The sequence below is a fragment of the Triticum urartu genome, chromosome 1A (assembly GCF_056163025.1).
Source record: "Triticum urartu cultivar PI428250 chromosome 1A, HENAU_Tu73, whole genome shotgun sequence".
Classification (NCBI taxonomy): Eukaryota; Viridiplantae; Streptophyta; class Magnoliopsida; order Poales; family Poaceae; genus Triticum; species Triticum urartu.
Genome location: NC_141873.1, coordinates 61,154,624 through 61,170,083, shown reverse-complemented (window position 1 = coordinate 61,170,083; position 15,460 = coordinate 61,154,624).

The following is a 15,460-nucleotide window of genomic DNA, read 5'->3' as shown; positions in this document are numbered from 1 at the left end:
CCACCTAATTTTTGATTGCTCCATGCTATATTATCTTCTGTTTTGGACATTATTGGGCTTTATTATCCACTTTTATATTATTTTTGGGACTAACCTATTGACCCAGAGCCCAGTGCCAGTTTCTGTTTTTTCCTTGTTTTAGAGTATCGCAGAAAAGGAAAATCAAACGGAGTCCAATTGACCTGAAACCTCACGGAACCTATTTTTGGAACGGAAGCAATCCAGAAGACTTGGGGTGTACATAAGGGAAGCAAGGAGGAAGCCACGAGGCAGGGGGCGCGCCCTCCACTCTCGTGGGCCCCTCGTGGCTCCCGCGACGTACTTCTTCCGCCTATATATATCCATATACCCTAAAACGATCGGGGAGCACAATAGATTGGGAGTTCCACCGCCAGAAGCCTCTGTAGCCACCAAAAACCAATCTAGACCCGTTTCGGCACCCTGCCGGAGGGGGAATCCCTCTCTGGTGGCTATCTCCATCATCCCGTTGCTCTCCCTAATGAGGAGGGAGTAGTTCTCCCTCAGGGCTGAGGGTATGTACCAGTAGCTATGTGTTTGATCTCTCTCTCTCTCTCTCTCTCTCGTGTGTTCTTGAGGTGTTACGATCTTGATATATCGCGAGATTTGCTATTATACTTGGATCCTATGATGTTTTTCCCCCTCTACTCTCTTGTAATGGATTGAGTTTTCCCTTTGAAGTTATCTTATCGGATTGAGTCTTTAAAGATTTGAGAACACTTGATGTATGTCTTGCCATGCGTATCTGTGGTAACAATGGGATATCACGTGATTCACTTGATGTATGTTTTGGTGATCAACTTGCGGGTTCCGCCCTTGAACCTATGCATAGGCGTTGGCACACGTTTTCGTCGTGATTGTCCGGTAGAAACTTTGGGGCACTCTTTGAGGTTCTATGTGTTGGTTGAATAGATGAATCTGAGATTGTGTGATGCATATCGTATAATCATACCCACGGATACTTGAGGTGACATTGGAGTATCTAGGTGACATTAGGGTTTTGGTTGATTTGTGTCTTAAGGTGTTATTCTAGTACAAACTCTAGGGTTGTTTGTGAGACTTATAGGAATAGCCCAACGGATTGATTGGAAAGAATAACTTTGAGGTGGTTTCCTACCTACCATAATCTCTTCGTTTGTTCTCCGCTATTAGTGACTTTGGAGTGACTCTTTATTGCATGTTGAGGGATAGTTATATGATCCAATTATGTTATTATTGTTGAGGGAACTTCACTAGTGAAAGTATGAACCCTAGGCCTTGTTTCAACGCATTGCAATACCGTTTACGCTCACTTTTGTCATTAGTTACCTTGCTGTTTTAATATTTTCAGATTACAGAAACATATATCTACCATCCATATTGCATTTGTATCACCATCTCTTCGCCGAACTAGTGCACCGATACAATTTACCATTGTATTGGGTGTGTTGGGGACACAAGAGACTCTTTGTTATTTGGTTGCAGGGTTGCTTGAGAGAGACCATCTTCATCCTACGCCTCCTACAGATTGATAAACCTTAGGTCATCCACTTGAGGCAAATTTGCTACTATCCTACAAACCTCTGCACTTGGAGGCCCAACAACGTCTACAAGAAGAAGGTTGTGTAGTAGACATCAAGCTCTTTTCTGGCGCCGTTGCCGGGGAGGTTAGCGCTTGAAGGTATATCTTTAGATCTTGCAATCAAATCTTTTTGTTTCTTGTTTTAGCACTAGTTTAGTTTATAAAAGAAAACTACAAAAAAATATGGAATTGAGTTTGCCTCATATGCTTCATCTTTTTAATATCTATCATGAAAATAAGAATTCTGATAATTGTGCTCAAGTGCTAGAAGAAGAATGCATTAGAATGTTTGGCACTAAATATTTGAATGATGAGCACGATTGCAATGTTGTTAGTATGAATTCCTTGAATATCCATGATGCTAATGATATGCAAAGCCACAAGCTTGGGGATGCTATGTTTGATGAAGATGATATTTTTTGTCCCCCAAGTTTTGATGAGCAAATTTAATATGATGAAAGGATGCCTCCTATTTATGATGATTATATTAATGAAAGTGGGTTTGCAGAGTGTCAAGTTTAGGAAGTAATGATCCCACTATTATGGATTATGTTGAATCTTATAATATTTATGAAAGTGGATTTGGAGAGGTCATGACTTTATTTAGTGATGTATCCACTATTTCGGAAGAGGTTTCAATCGATTATGATGAGAACAAAGTTGCTACTTATGATGATTATTGTGATAAAACTTATGCTATAAAGAGTAGTGATGATTATATTTATAAAACTTGTCATGATTATGAGTATCCTTTCTCTGAACATTACTCCTTTAATGTGGAAACAATTTATAGTATTCAAGTCTCTTATGATACTCCTACTATTCCGAATGAGAAGAATTTTGCTTATGTGGAGAGTAATAAAAATTCTATGCTTGTAGATCATGAAAAGAATGCTTTAGGTGCTGGTTATATTGTTGAATTAATTCATGATGCTACTGAAAATTATTATGAGGAAGGAATATATGCTTGTAGGAATTCCAATATATCAAGTTTCCTCTCTATGTGCTTAAAGTTTTGAAGTTATGCTTGGTTTACCCTCCTATGCAAGTTGATTCTTGTTCCCACAAGTTGTTTGCTCACGAAATCCCTATGCATAGGAAGTGGGTTAGACTTAAATGTGCTATTTATATTCTTCATGATGCTCTCTTTATGTTTCAATTCTTATCTTTTATGTGAGCATCATTGAAATCATCATGCCTAACTAGGGGCGTTAAACGTTAGCGCTTTTTAGGAGGCAACCCAACTTTATTTTTGTTCCTTGCTTTTTGCTCCTGTTTAGTAATAAATAATTTATCTAGCCTCTGTTATGATTAGGTTTTTATGTTTCAATTAGTGTTTGTGCTAAGTAAAACCGTTGGGAAGATTTGGGGAAAGTCTTGTTGATCTTGCTGTAAAAAACAGAAACTTTGGCGCTCCCAAGAATTGCTGCCATTTTTATTTGGGGAGTGATATTTAGTTAATTCTTTTCGCATATGATTAATAGATAAATTCCTCAGGTCCAGAAATTTATTTTAGAATTTTTGGGGTTCCATAAGTATACGTTTGGTCCAGATTACTACAGACTGTTCTGTTTTTGACAGATTCTGTTTTCGATGTGTTGTTTGCTTATTTGATGAATCTATGAGTAGTATGGGAGGGTATGAACCATAGATAAGTTGAAATAAGTAGATATTACACCAATATGAATTTAGAATTAGTTCACAACAGTACCTAAGTGGTGATTTATTTTCTTATACTAACGGAGCTTACGAGTTTTCTGTTAAGTTTTGTGTTGTGAAGTTTTCAAGTTTGGGTTAAAGATTCGATGGACTATGGAATAAGGAGTGGCAAGAGCCTAAGCTTGGGGATGCCCAAGGCACCCCAAGGTAATATTCAAGGACAACCAAAAGTCTAAGCTAGGGGATACCCCGGAAGGCATCCCCTCTTTCGTCTTCGTTCATCGGTAACTTTACTTGGAGCTATATTTTTATTCACCATATGATATGTGTTTTGCTTGGAGCGTCATTTTATTTTCTTTAGATTTTCTTGCTGTTTGAATAAAATATCAAGATCTGAAATTCTTAACCGAGAGAGAGAGTCTTCACATAGTTGCATAATTATTCGACTACTCATTGATCTTCACTTATATCTTTCGGAGTAGTTGGTTGTTTGCTCTAGTGCTTCACTTATATCTTTTAGAGCACGGTGGTGGTTTTGTTTTATAGAAAATATTATTCTCTCATGCTTCACTTAGATTATTTTGAGAGTCTTAAACACCATGGTAATTTTCTTAATCCTAATATGCTAGGTATTCAAGACTAGTAAAAACTTTCTTATGAGTGTGTTGAATACTAAGAGAAGTTTGATGCTTGATGATTGTTTTGAGATATGGAGATAGTGATATCAAAGTTGTGCTAGGTGAATAGTTGTGAATTTGAGAAATACTTGTGTTGAAGTTTGCAAGTCTCGTAGCATGCACGTATGGTAAACGTTGTGTAACAAACTTGAAACATGAGGTGTTATTTGATTGTGTTCCTTATGAGTGGCAGTCGGGGACGAGCGATGGTCTTTTCCTACCAATCTATCCCCCCTAGGAGCATGCGCGTAGTGCTTGGTTTTTGATGACTTGTAGATTTTTGCAATAAGTACGTGAGTTCTTTATGACTAATGTTGATTCCATGGATTATACGCACTCTCACCCTTCCATCATTGCTAGCCTCTTCTGTACCGTGCATTTGCCTTTCTCACATTGAGAGTTGGTGCAAACTTCGCCGGTGCATCCAAACCCCGTGATATGATACGCTCTGTCATACATAAACCTCCTTATATCTTCCTCAAAACAGCCACCATACCTGCCTATTATGGCATTTCCATAGCCATTCCGAGATATATTGCCATGCAACTTTCCACCGTTCCATTTATTATGACACGCTTCATCATTGTCATATTTCTTTGCATGATCATTTAGTTGACATTGTATTTCTGACAAAGCCACCATTTTTAATTCTTTCATACATGTCACTCATGAATCATTGCACATCCCGGTACACCGCCGGAGGCATTCATATAGAGTCATATCTTGTTCTAGTATCGAGTTGTAATCTTTGAGTTGTAAATAAATAGAAGTGTGACGATCATCATTAATAGAGCATTGTCCCAAAAAAGGGAAGGCCAAAAAAAGGCCAAATAAAAAAAGAAAAAAGGCCAAAAAAAAGGGACAATGCTACTATCCTTTTTCCACACTTGTGCTTCAAAGTAGCACCATGATCTTTATGATAGAGAGTCTCTTGTTTTTCCACTTTCATATGCTACTGGGAATTTTTCATTATAGAACTTGGCTTGTATATTCCAACAATGGGCTTCCTCAAATGCCCTAGGTCTTCGTGAGCAAGCAAGTTGGATGCACACCCACATAGTTTCTTTTGTTGAGCTTTCATACATTTATAGCTCTAGTGCATCCGTTGCTTGGCAACCCCTACTCCTTGCATTGACATCAATTGACGGGCATCCCCCTAGCCCATTGATTAGCCGCGTCGATGTGAGACTTTCTCCTTTTTGTCTTCTCCACATAACCCCCTCATTATATTCTATTCCACCCATAGTGCTATATCCATGGCTCACGCTCATGTATTGCGTGAAAGTTGAAAAAAGTTTGAGAGTACTAAAGTATGAAACAATTGCTTGGCTTGTCATCGGGGTTGTGCATGATGAGAGCATTCTTGTGTGACGAAAATGGAGCATGACCAAACTATATGATTTTGTAGGGATGAACTTTCTTTGGCCATGTTATTTTGAGAAGACACGATTGCTTAGTTAGTATGCTTGAAGTATTGTTATTTTTATGTCAATATTAAACTTTTGTATTGAATCTTATGGATCTGAACATGCATGCCAAAATGAAGAGAATTACTTAGAGAAATATGTTAGGTAGCATTCCACATCAAAATTCCGTTTTTATCATTTACTCACTCGAGGACGAGCTGGAATTAAGCTTGGGGATGTTGATACGTCTCCAACGTATCTATAATTTTTGATTGCTCCATGCCATATTATCTTTTGTTTTGGACATTATTGGGCTTTATTATCCACATTTATATTATTTTTGGGACTAACCTATTGACCTAGAGCCAAGTGCCAGTTTCTGTTTTTTCCTTGTTTTAGAGTATCGCAGAAAAGGAAAATCAAATGGAGTCCAATTGACCTGAAACTTCACGGAACCTATTGTTGGAACGGAAGCAATCCAGAAGACTTGGGGTGTACGTAAGGGAAGCAACGAGGAAGCCACGAGGCAGGGGGCGCTCCCTCCACCCTCATGGGCCCATCGTGGCTCCCCCGATGTACTTCTTCCGCCTATATATATCCATATACCCTAAAATGATCGGGGAGCACAATAGATCAGGAGTTCCGCCGCCAGAAGCCTCCGTAGCCACCAAAAACCAATCTAGACCTGTTCCGGCACCCTGCCGGAGGGGGAATCCCTCTCCGATGGCTATCTTCATCATCCCGGTGCTCTCTATGACGAGGAGGGAGTAGTTCTTCCTCAGGGCTGAGGGTATGTACCAGTAGCTATGTGTTTGATCTCTCTCTCTCGTGTTCTAGAGGTGTTACGATCATGATATATCGCGAGCTTTGCTATTATATTTGGATCCTATCACTACAAAAATAGACACATCCGTGACATTTTGGGCCGAACGAATTTTTTTTCTGTCATACATATGACACTTCTATGACGATAATTGTGACAAAACCCAGTATCATCATAGATGTGGTGGGCTCCTACTTCTATGACAAAAAATCATGACAGAAATGGGCTCTTCGTCCTGGGTGGTCCGGAGACGCAGCTGCATGACATTCTTTCGGCCGTCCATGACGGAAAAAACCATGGTAGAAGCGAGGGCGAGGAAAATTTCGGGGAGTTCCCAGTTACGGTGGGAGGTCGGGGGCCGAGCGATGCGTGATTCTCTCGTACACGTACGCGCGTGTGTGCGAGGCGTTGGCTCTAACTGAACCCGAGCGAGGCTTTGGGCTCTAACTGAACCCGAGCGATTGCACTGCAGGCTACGCGTTACTGAACCCGAGCGATCGATCGATGGGTGTTAACTGAACCCGATTGAGCGATTCCTTCGCTACTGCTGCTAACTGAAGCCGATCGATGCTGCCTCTGGATGAACAGTGAGCGTTGCGGGGGGGGGGGGGGATGGATGAACAGTTCCTGGTGGGGGTGGATGAACAGGACCCCGATCGATCGAGCCGGTTGGGGCTGGATGAACAGGACCCCGTGGAGGGCTGGATGAACAGGACCACCCCGTGGAGGGCAGGATGAACAGTAGACGGTGGAGGGCAGGATGAACAGTAGCCCGTGGAGGGGTGGTTGAACAGGAGCCCGTGGAGAGGGCTGGTTGAACAGTAGCCGCTGGAGTAGCACACGGTGGAGGCTGGATGAACAGGAGCCCATGGATGAACAGTCGCAGGTGGAAGCTGGAGGAGGTCGATGGTGGATGAACAATAGCTCGTGGAGGCTGGAGGGGGTCGACGGTGGAGATGAACAGTATCCCGTGGAGTCCCGTTTTGCGGTACGCCACACCCCTCCCGGTGAACAGGACCCCCGTTTTGACCGTAGCGCTCCAACACAAGTCCGTTTCGTCCGTTTTGCGGTACGCCACACCCCTCCCGATGAACAGGACCCCCGTTTCGACTGTAGGAGGTCCGTTTCCTCCGTTTTGCGGTACGCCAGACCCCTCCTGATCAACAGGACCCCGTTCCGAACGTAGGAGGTCCGTTTCCTCTGTTGTGCGGTACGCCAGGCCTCGTTTCCATCGCCTGTTCCGTCCAAGCCCTCCCGATGAACATAACCACGCATTCCGTTCCGACCCAGCCGGTTGGCTCCCATGCGTTCTGTTGCCTCCCCATGAACACGACGCATTCTGTTGCCTCTCCATGAACACGACGCATTCTGTTGCCTCCCCATGAACACGACGACGACGCTGTTTCTCCATTCCGACCCAGCCATGTCAACGAGCCCTCGCCGTACGTATGCGCGAGTAGGCATTCGAGACCCCGCCCGTATGTACACATACGTGGCCATATTTTCTTTCTTGCACCCTGGCCGCCTCTACTACGATACGTGCGCGCCTCTACATCCACCAGTATATATGTACGTACACATTTGCGACCAGAATGACAGCGCTACGTACGCTTCGACCAGGTGGGTCCCGACTGTCAGGCACTTCCTTGCGTGCGAAGATGTAGCTGGTGGGTCCCAGCAGTCAGGGGGGCGAAATACGGTGGCCCATCCGGTGGGTCCCCGCTATCAGGTGGAGGAATAATTTTTTTGCACGTAATAAGGAGGCACTTCCTTGCTGCAGCTATGGACCCAGCTGTCAGCCTCCACACGTACAGTCCACGTCCGATGGAAGCCGTTCCCTAACCACGTTGACCACGCCGCGCCGAGAGCACCAGGGCGGTGGACTACGGCGAGGCCTAGGAAGGGGATGACGCGGAGCCGGGGAAGACACGGCAGTGAATGCCCACGCGTAGAGGAGTACGAGGGCACTGGTTCGCTGCGGTGTGAGGCTGCCGTCGCCGTAGAGTAACAGGGGGTGTGGGTGAGTAGAGGGATGGCCTGGCCAGCGGTGGGAGTAGTAGGGTGCGGTGAGGCCTCCGCCGCATCGCAGCCGGCCACGGGAGGCAGGAGCACGAGGCATGACCGACGCTGGTTTGGGCGGCTGGAGCAAGAAGACCAGAGGTTGAAGAAGCACTACGACCGTTGGATGGACATCGTACGGTCACTGGAGCTAGAATCGTGCATATTGACTAAGTTGACAAAGCCCTCCGTCCCCGTCAACTTAGTAGGGCCACAAGTCAGCCTGCCACAATACTGGGTCCCAGCTAACAGGGGTAGTATTCATTTTTTTGTATGTAATAAGGAGGCACTTCCTTGCGTGCGAAGATATAGCTGGTGGGTCCGAGCTGTGAGCGGCGATAACGTTTTTTTCGTGAAATACAGAGGCCCTTTCGGTGGGTCCCTGATGTCAGGTGGAGGAATCATTATTTTGTGTGTAATAAGGAGGCATTTCCTTGCATGCGGCCGTGGACCCAGTTGTCGGCCTCTCCACGTACAGTCCACTTCAGATGCATGTCGGTCGTTGACCATGTTGACCAGGCCGCGCCGAGAGCACCAGGGCGGTGGACGATGGCGAGGCCTAGGAAGGGAACAACACGGAGGCAGGGAAGACCCGGCAGTTGTTTCCCACGCGGAGGGGAGTACGACAGTACGAGGGTTTACTTGTTCGTCTGCCGTCGCCGGAGAATAACAGCAGGTGTGGGTGAGTAGATGGATGGCTAGGCCAGTGATGGGAGTACGATGGGGTAGTGAGGCCTACGCGGCAGCACGGCTGGCCGCGGGGAGGAGGGAGCAGGCAGTCCCGCTGGCGCTTGTTTGAGCGGCTGGAGCAGGAAGAGCAGAGATTGAAGAAGCACGACGGCCGTTGGATGGACATCCAACAGTCACTTCTTGTGCGTCAACCTTTTTTTTAGGAAAGCCTCAAATCTGTGGAAAACAGCATACAGCCCATCTACCATTATTTCTAATAATTTTCAACCCATTTGCTAATTCTTATGGCTTTTTTGGAGCCCATATTCTTTTTGTTAGCATTACAGCCCAAATTGTGGCCACGCTTAAAAAATTATACGAAATTTTGCATATTTCGATGCGGTCCGAACTTTTTTTAATCCCGAAATTTCGACTCACATTCAAACTGACTTAAAAAATAAACGTTTATCAATATAAAATCCAACAAATTCTCCATGCATTAAAATTAATGTAATTTAAAATCTTGAAATGAAAAAAAGATATTTGAAACTAATTGCCGGTTTGATGTGTTTTAAAAATGTACAACCCATTTCTCATTACTGATGGGCCATTTTCTCGGCCAGCCGAATGAAAGCTCTCCTCGTCTTGAAAGATTTGCTGCCCAACTGGCCTGACAGAGCGACTTACTTGGCAAATCACAAAAAAACTGGGCTGTGGCCGTGGACCCAGCTGTCAGGCTCTCCACGTACAGTACTCTTCCGATGGAAGTCCTTCCTTGACCACGTTGACCACACCGCGCGGAGAGCACCACGGCGGTGGACGACGGCGAGGCCTAGGAAGGGGACGACGCGGAGCCAGGGAAGACGCGGCAGTGGAAGCCCGCGCGGAGAGGAGTACGAGGGTTCACTGGTTCGGCTGTGGTGTGAGGCTGCCGTCGCCGCAGGGCCTGGCCAGCGGTGGGAATAGTAGGGGGAGATGAGGCCTCTGCGGTAGCACAGCCGGCCACGGGAGGCAGGAGCATGCGGCACAACGGGCGCTGCTTTGGGCGGCTGGAGCAAGAAGACCAGAGGTTGAAGAAGCACTAAGGCCGTTGGATGGACATCGTACGGTCACTGGAGCTAGAATCGTTCATATTGACTAAGTTGACAAAGCCCTCTGTCCCCGTCAACTATGTTGGCCCACAAGTCATCCTCCCACTATGGTGGGTCCCAGCTAGCAGGTGGGGTATTCATTTTTTTGTGCATAATAAGGAGGAACTTCCTTGTGTGCGAAGATATAGCTGGTGGGTCCGACATGTCATCGGGGGGAACGTTTTTTTCGTTAAATACAGAGGCCCTTCCGGTGGGTCCCAGCTGTCAGGTGGAGGAATCATTATTTTGCGCGTACAGTCGATGTCCGATGGATGTCATTCGCTGACCAAGTTGACCAGGCCGCACTGAGAGCACCATGGCGCTGGACGACAGCGAGGCCTAGGAAGGGAACGACACGGAGCCGGGGAAGACTCGGCAATGGTTGCCCACGCGTTGGGGAGTACGAGGGTTTACTGGTTCGGCTGCCGTCGCCGGAAAATAACAGGAGGTGTGGGTGAGTAGAGGAATGGCCTGGCCAGCAATGAAGTAGGGTGGGGAGGTGCGGCCAGTGCGGCAGCACAGCCGGCCACAGGAGGCAGGAGCATGCGGCACAACCGGCGCTGCTTTGGGCGGCTGGAGCAAGAAGACCAGAAGTTGAGGAAGCACTACGGCCGTTGAATGGACATCGTACGGTCACTGGAGCTAGAATCGTTCATATTGACTAAGTTGACAAAGCCCTCCGTCCCCGTCAACTATGTTGGCCCACAAGTCATCCTCCCACTCTGGTGGGTCCCAGCTAGCAGGGGGGTATTCATTTTTTTGTGCATAATAAGGAGGCACTTCCTTGTGTGCGAAGATATAACTGGTGGGTCCGACATGTCATCGGGGGAAACGTTTTTTTCGCGAAATACAGAGGCCCTTCCGGTGGGTCCCAGCTGTCAGGTGGAGGAATCATTGTTTTGCGCGTACAGTCGACGGCCGATGGATGTCGTTCGCTGACCAAGTTGACCAGGCCGCACCGAGAGCTCCATGGCGGTGGACGACGGCGAGGCCTAGGAAGGGAACGACACGGAGCCGGGGAAGACTCGGCAATGGTTGCCCACGCGTTGGGGAGTACGAGGGTTTACTGGTTCGGCTGCCGTCGCCGGAAAATAACAGGAGGTGTGGGTGAGTAGAGGAATGGCCTGGCCAGCAATGAAGTAGGGTGGGGAGGTGCGGCCAGTGCGGCAGCACAGCCGGCCACGGGAGGCAGGAGCATGCGGCACAACCGGCTGCTTTGGGCAGCTGGAGCAAGAAGACCAGAGGTTGAAAAAGCACTACGGCCGTTGAATGGACATCGTACGGTCACTGGAGCTAGAATCGTTCATATTGACTAAGTTGACAAAGCCCTCCGTCCCCGTCAACTATGTTGGCCCACAAGTCATCCTCCCACTCTGGTGGGTCCCAGCTAGCAGGGGGGTATTCATTTTTTTGTGCATAAAAAGGAGGCACTTCCTTGTGTGCGAAGATATAGCTGGTGGGTCCGACATGTCATCGGGGGTAACGTTTTTTTCGCGAAATACAGAGGCCCTTCCGGTGGGTCCCAGCTGTCAGGTGGAGGAATCATTATTTTGCGCGTACAGTCGACGGCCGATGGATGTCGTTCGCTGACCAAGTTGACCAGGCCGCACCGAGAGCACCATGGCGGTGGACGACGGCGAGGCCTAGGAAGGGAACGACACGGAGCCGGGGAAGACTCGGCAATGGTTGCCCACGCGTTGGGGAGTATGAGGGTTTACTGGTCCGGCTGCCGTCGCCGGAAAATAACAGGAGGTGTGGGTGAGTAGAGGAATGGCCTGGCCAGCAATGAAGTAGGGTGGGGAGGTGCGGCCTGTGCGGCAGCACAGCCGGCCACGGGAGGCGGGAGCAGGCAGTCCCACCAGAGCTAGTTTGGGCGGCTCGAGCAAGAAGATCAGATATTGAAGAAGCAGCACGGCCGTTGGATTAACATCCAACGGTCAATGCTACTAGAATCATTTGTTAACTAAGTTGACAAAGCCAAACTACACGTCAACCTAGTAGACCCACAAGTCAGCCTCCAAATCTGTCCCAAACAGCATACAGCCCGAAATTTCTAGCCAGATTCAAATTAATTCTAAATCTAAATATACCTTAATTAAAATTCAATGAAATTTTACCCACACAAAAACAATGAAATTTAAAATATCAAAATCCGAAAGAAAACAATATTTTGGAACTAATTGTCTGTTTGCTGTATTTTTTCATTTTACAGCCCATTTATTATTACTTATAGCCCATTTTCTGGGCAAAATGCATCCCTCCTCGTCTTGAAAGATTTCCGGCCCAGCAGGGCGTAGAAAAGCAAGTATGCCTACGTTGGTTATTCTGCAAAAAACAAAATAGCTGGCTAGCAATTTTTAGAAAGGAAAAAAACAAACTAGGCTGGTCATGTCACTACTAGGAAAAGGGCTATACATGAAATTGACACTAACAGCGCACCAGACAAGTGGTGCGCCACTACTATATACTAATGGTGCACCATGTGTTGATGCGCCATTAGTGTGGAACACATTAATGGCGCACCAGACACACGGTGCGCCACTAGTGATAAATTTTTTTGTCATTTTTCCAAACATACTAATGGAGCATCCAGGCAAAAGTGCGCCATTAGTAGCTCTAACTAGTAATGGCGCACCAGCCACACAGTGCGCCACTACTGTATTTTTTTGCAAAACTACGAATGGCGCACCGTGGCATAGTGCGCCATTACTAGTTTAAACTAGTAATGGCGCACTACGCAACGGTGCGCCATTAGTATATATATATATATTTATTTTTTATTTTTTGCAAAACTACTAATGGCGCACGGCCAGCAGGTGCGCCATTAGTGTTTTGGGTTACTAATGGCGCATGTGTGGGTGGTGCGCCATTAGTAACCTGGGACCAGCTAGATATTTTGGACAGCCATACCTACACACTCACTTTCCGCACTTCATTCCCTCCACCTCCTTCTCCAAGCTTGTCGGCTGCCTCCTCCTCCTCACCTCATTTGCACCATAGATTCATCAAAATTAAGTGGTTAAATTACCTTTTTTTGATAGGTAAGTAAGGGGAAAGCTATCTTTATGTTGTAGATCTACTTTTTTTCTCCCTAGCTCGCTCCAACAACGTGCACATGCACTTTTTGTGGCCTAGCTAGATCTATGTATGTTTGTGGTGTTGCATATGTTTGTGGTGTTGCATATATGTTTGTGTTTGCAGCTACCGGTATTTGAAATGCAATAGTTGCCAATATTTTGCCAGAATGTTGATTCATTTCCGTTTCGGCGAGAATTTTGGCACTATGCATTCTTTTTGGTCCTATTTTTAGGGAAAGTCATCCCAAATTTTTTATTGGTTCTAAAATATCATTTTGCTCTACCCCGCAGGCGACCATGGTGCGCTCCGAAGGCATGGTGAATAGGTTTTTGAGCTCCGTGAAGGCCGAGATGCTTCAAAAGAACGAGGCAGAGATAAGATGTCCGTGTCGAAGATGCAAGCTAAAGAGCCTTATTGCGGACCCGGATTCCGGGCAGGTGTGGGACCACCTGCTCTTGCGTGGTTTCGTGGATGGCTACCGGTGGCAAGGTGATGAAGATGACTATGAAGTCGTCCATGGGGGCCGGGCAAGAAATGAGGAAGGGCAGCAAGACAACCACCGCGGCTCGGGCGGGCGAGAAGACGAAGAATCTCCAGGACATGATCACGAAGGTGATGCTGTACACAGTCATCATGTAGAAGATGCCGGACATGATGATGAGGAAGATCAAGACGAAGGGCATGATCATGAAGATGAAGATGCCAGAGCAGACGACAATGGAGGCTGGATGCAGGACCCTCATATTCAAGAGATGCTTCTCAAGCAGACGGATAACACAAGAGCTGCCGCCCGAGAGAAAGCCAAGCTGGATCAACTGGAGATAGACGCGGTTACTCCATTGTATGAAGGATGCAGGCCCAAGGATACCCGCCTGAAAGTAACGCTCATGGCTCTGGAGATGAAGGTAAAACACAAAATGACCAACGCATGCTTCGACGAGAACATGTCATTCTGGCATGAACGTCTTCCCAAGGGGAACAAGTGCCCTACCAGTTTTGAGGGGCGAAGAAAATCATGTGTCCTCTGGATTTACCGCACGTGAAATACCATGTGTGCATGAACAATTGCATCATTTATTGGGACGAGCACGCGGAGTCTACCGTATGTCCGGTGTGCGGCGTCACTCGATACAAGAAGAGGAAGAAAACTCCTCGAAAAGTGGTGTGGTACTTTCCGATCACTCCTCGTCTGTAGCGGTATTTCGCGGACCCTAAGGTAGCAAAGCTCCTGCATTGGCACACAGATAGGGAGGAGAATAAGCGGGAAGATGACAGAAATGATCCGGAGATAAATAAAAAAGACAAGATGCCGAGTCACCCTAAGGATGCGAGCCAGTGGCAAGCGTTGAACTTTGAAGACCCAGAATTTGGGAACGATCCAAGGAACATCGTGCTGGGCATGAGCACCGATGGAGTCAATCCATTTGGCAGCCAGAGAAGCACACATAGCACCTGGCCTGTGTTTGTGTGGATGTACAACCTCCCCCCTAGTTGTGCATGAAGAGGAAGTACATTCACATGAATATGCTAATTGAAGGGCCGAAACAACCAGGGAACAACATCAACTTGTATCTAGGGCTGCTGAAAGAGGAGCTAGACACACTGTGGAAAACGCCAGCCAATACGTGGGACGCCACAGAGAAAGAATATTTCCCTATGAGAGCCGCACTGCTCACGACGATGCATGACTATCTCAGTGACGGATATCTCGTGGGGCAGGTGGTCCACGGATTTTCTGGATGCATCAGGTGCATGGATGACACAACGTATTGCCAGCTAGATAGAGATCCCGGGTCTTCTAAAACTGTGTTCATGGGACATCGAAGGTGGCTTCGCGACGATGATCCGTGGAGGAAACGCAAGGATTTGTTCGATGGTGAAACCGAACCCCGAAGACGCATGTGTACGAGGAGCGGCGAGGAAATAAACGAGCTGTTAAAAAATTGGAAAGATTGCCCACTGCCAGGAAAGAAGCAAAAGGTGCCAGAGCTGGGAAAGAAGCGAAAGGCGCCAGAGCCGCTGCTGAAGGTATGGAAAATGAGGTCTGTTTTCTAGGACTTGCCGTACTGGAAGATCCACCGTGTGCCTCACAGCCTTGATGTCATGCATATCACGAAGAACGTGTGTGAGAGTCTGCTTGGTACCCTGCTCAACATGCCAGAGAGGACCAAGGATGGGCCGAAAGAAAGGGCAGACTTGAAATAAATGGGCATTAGGCAGGAGCTTCATGCTAATGATGATGATGATGATGATGATGATGATGAGGCGATGCAGGACACAGAAAGTCGTCACAAAGGCAAAAAGGCCAAGAAGACCGGAAATGACTACCCTCCCGCGTGCTTCACTCTAAGTTAGGAGGAGATCGAGCAGTTTTTCACCTG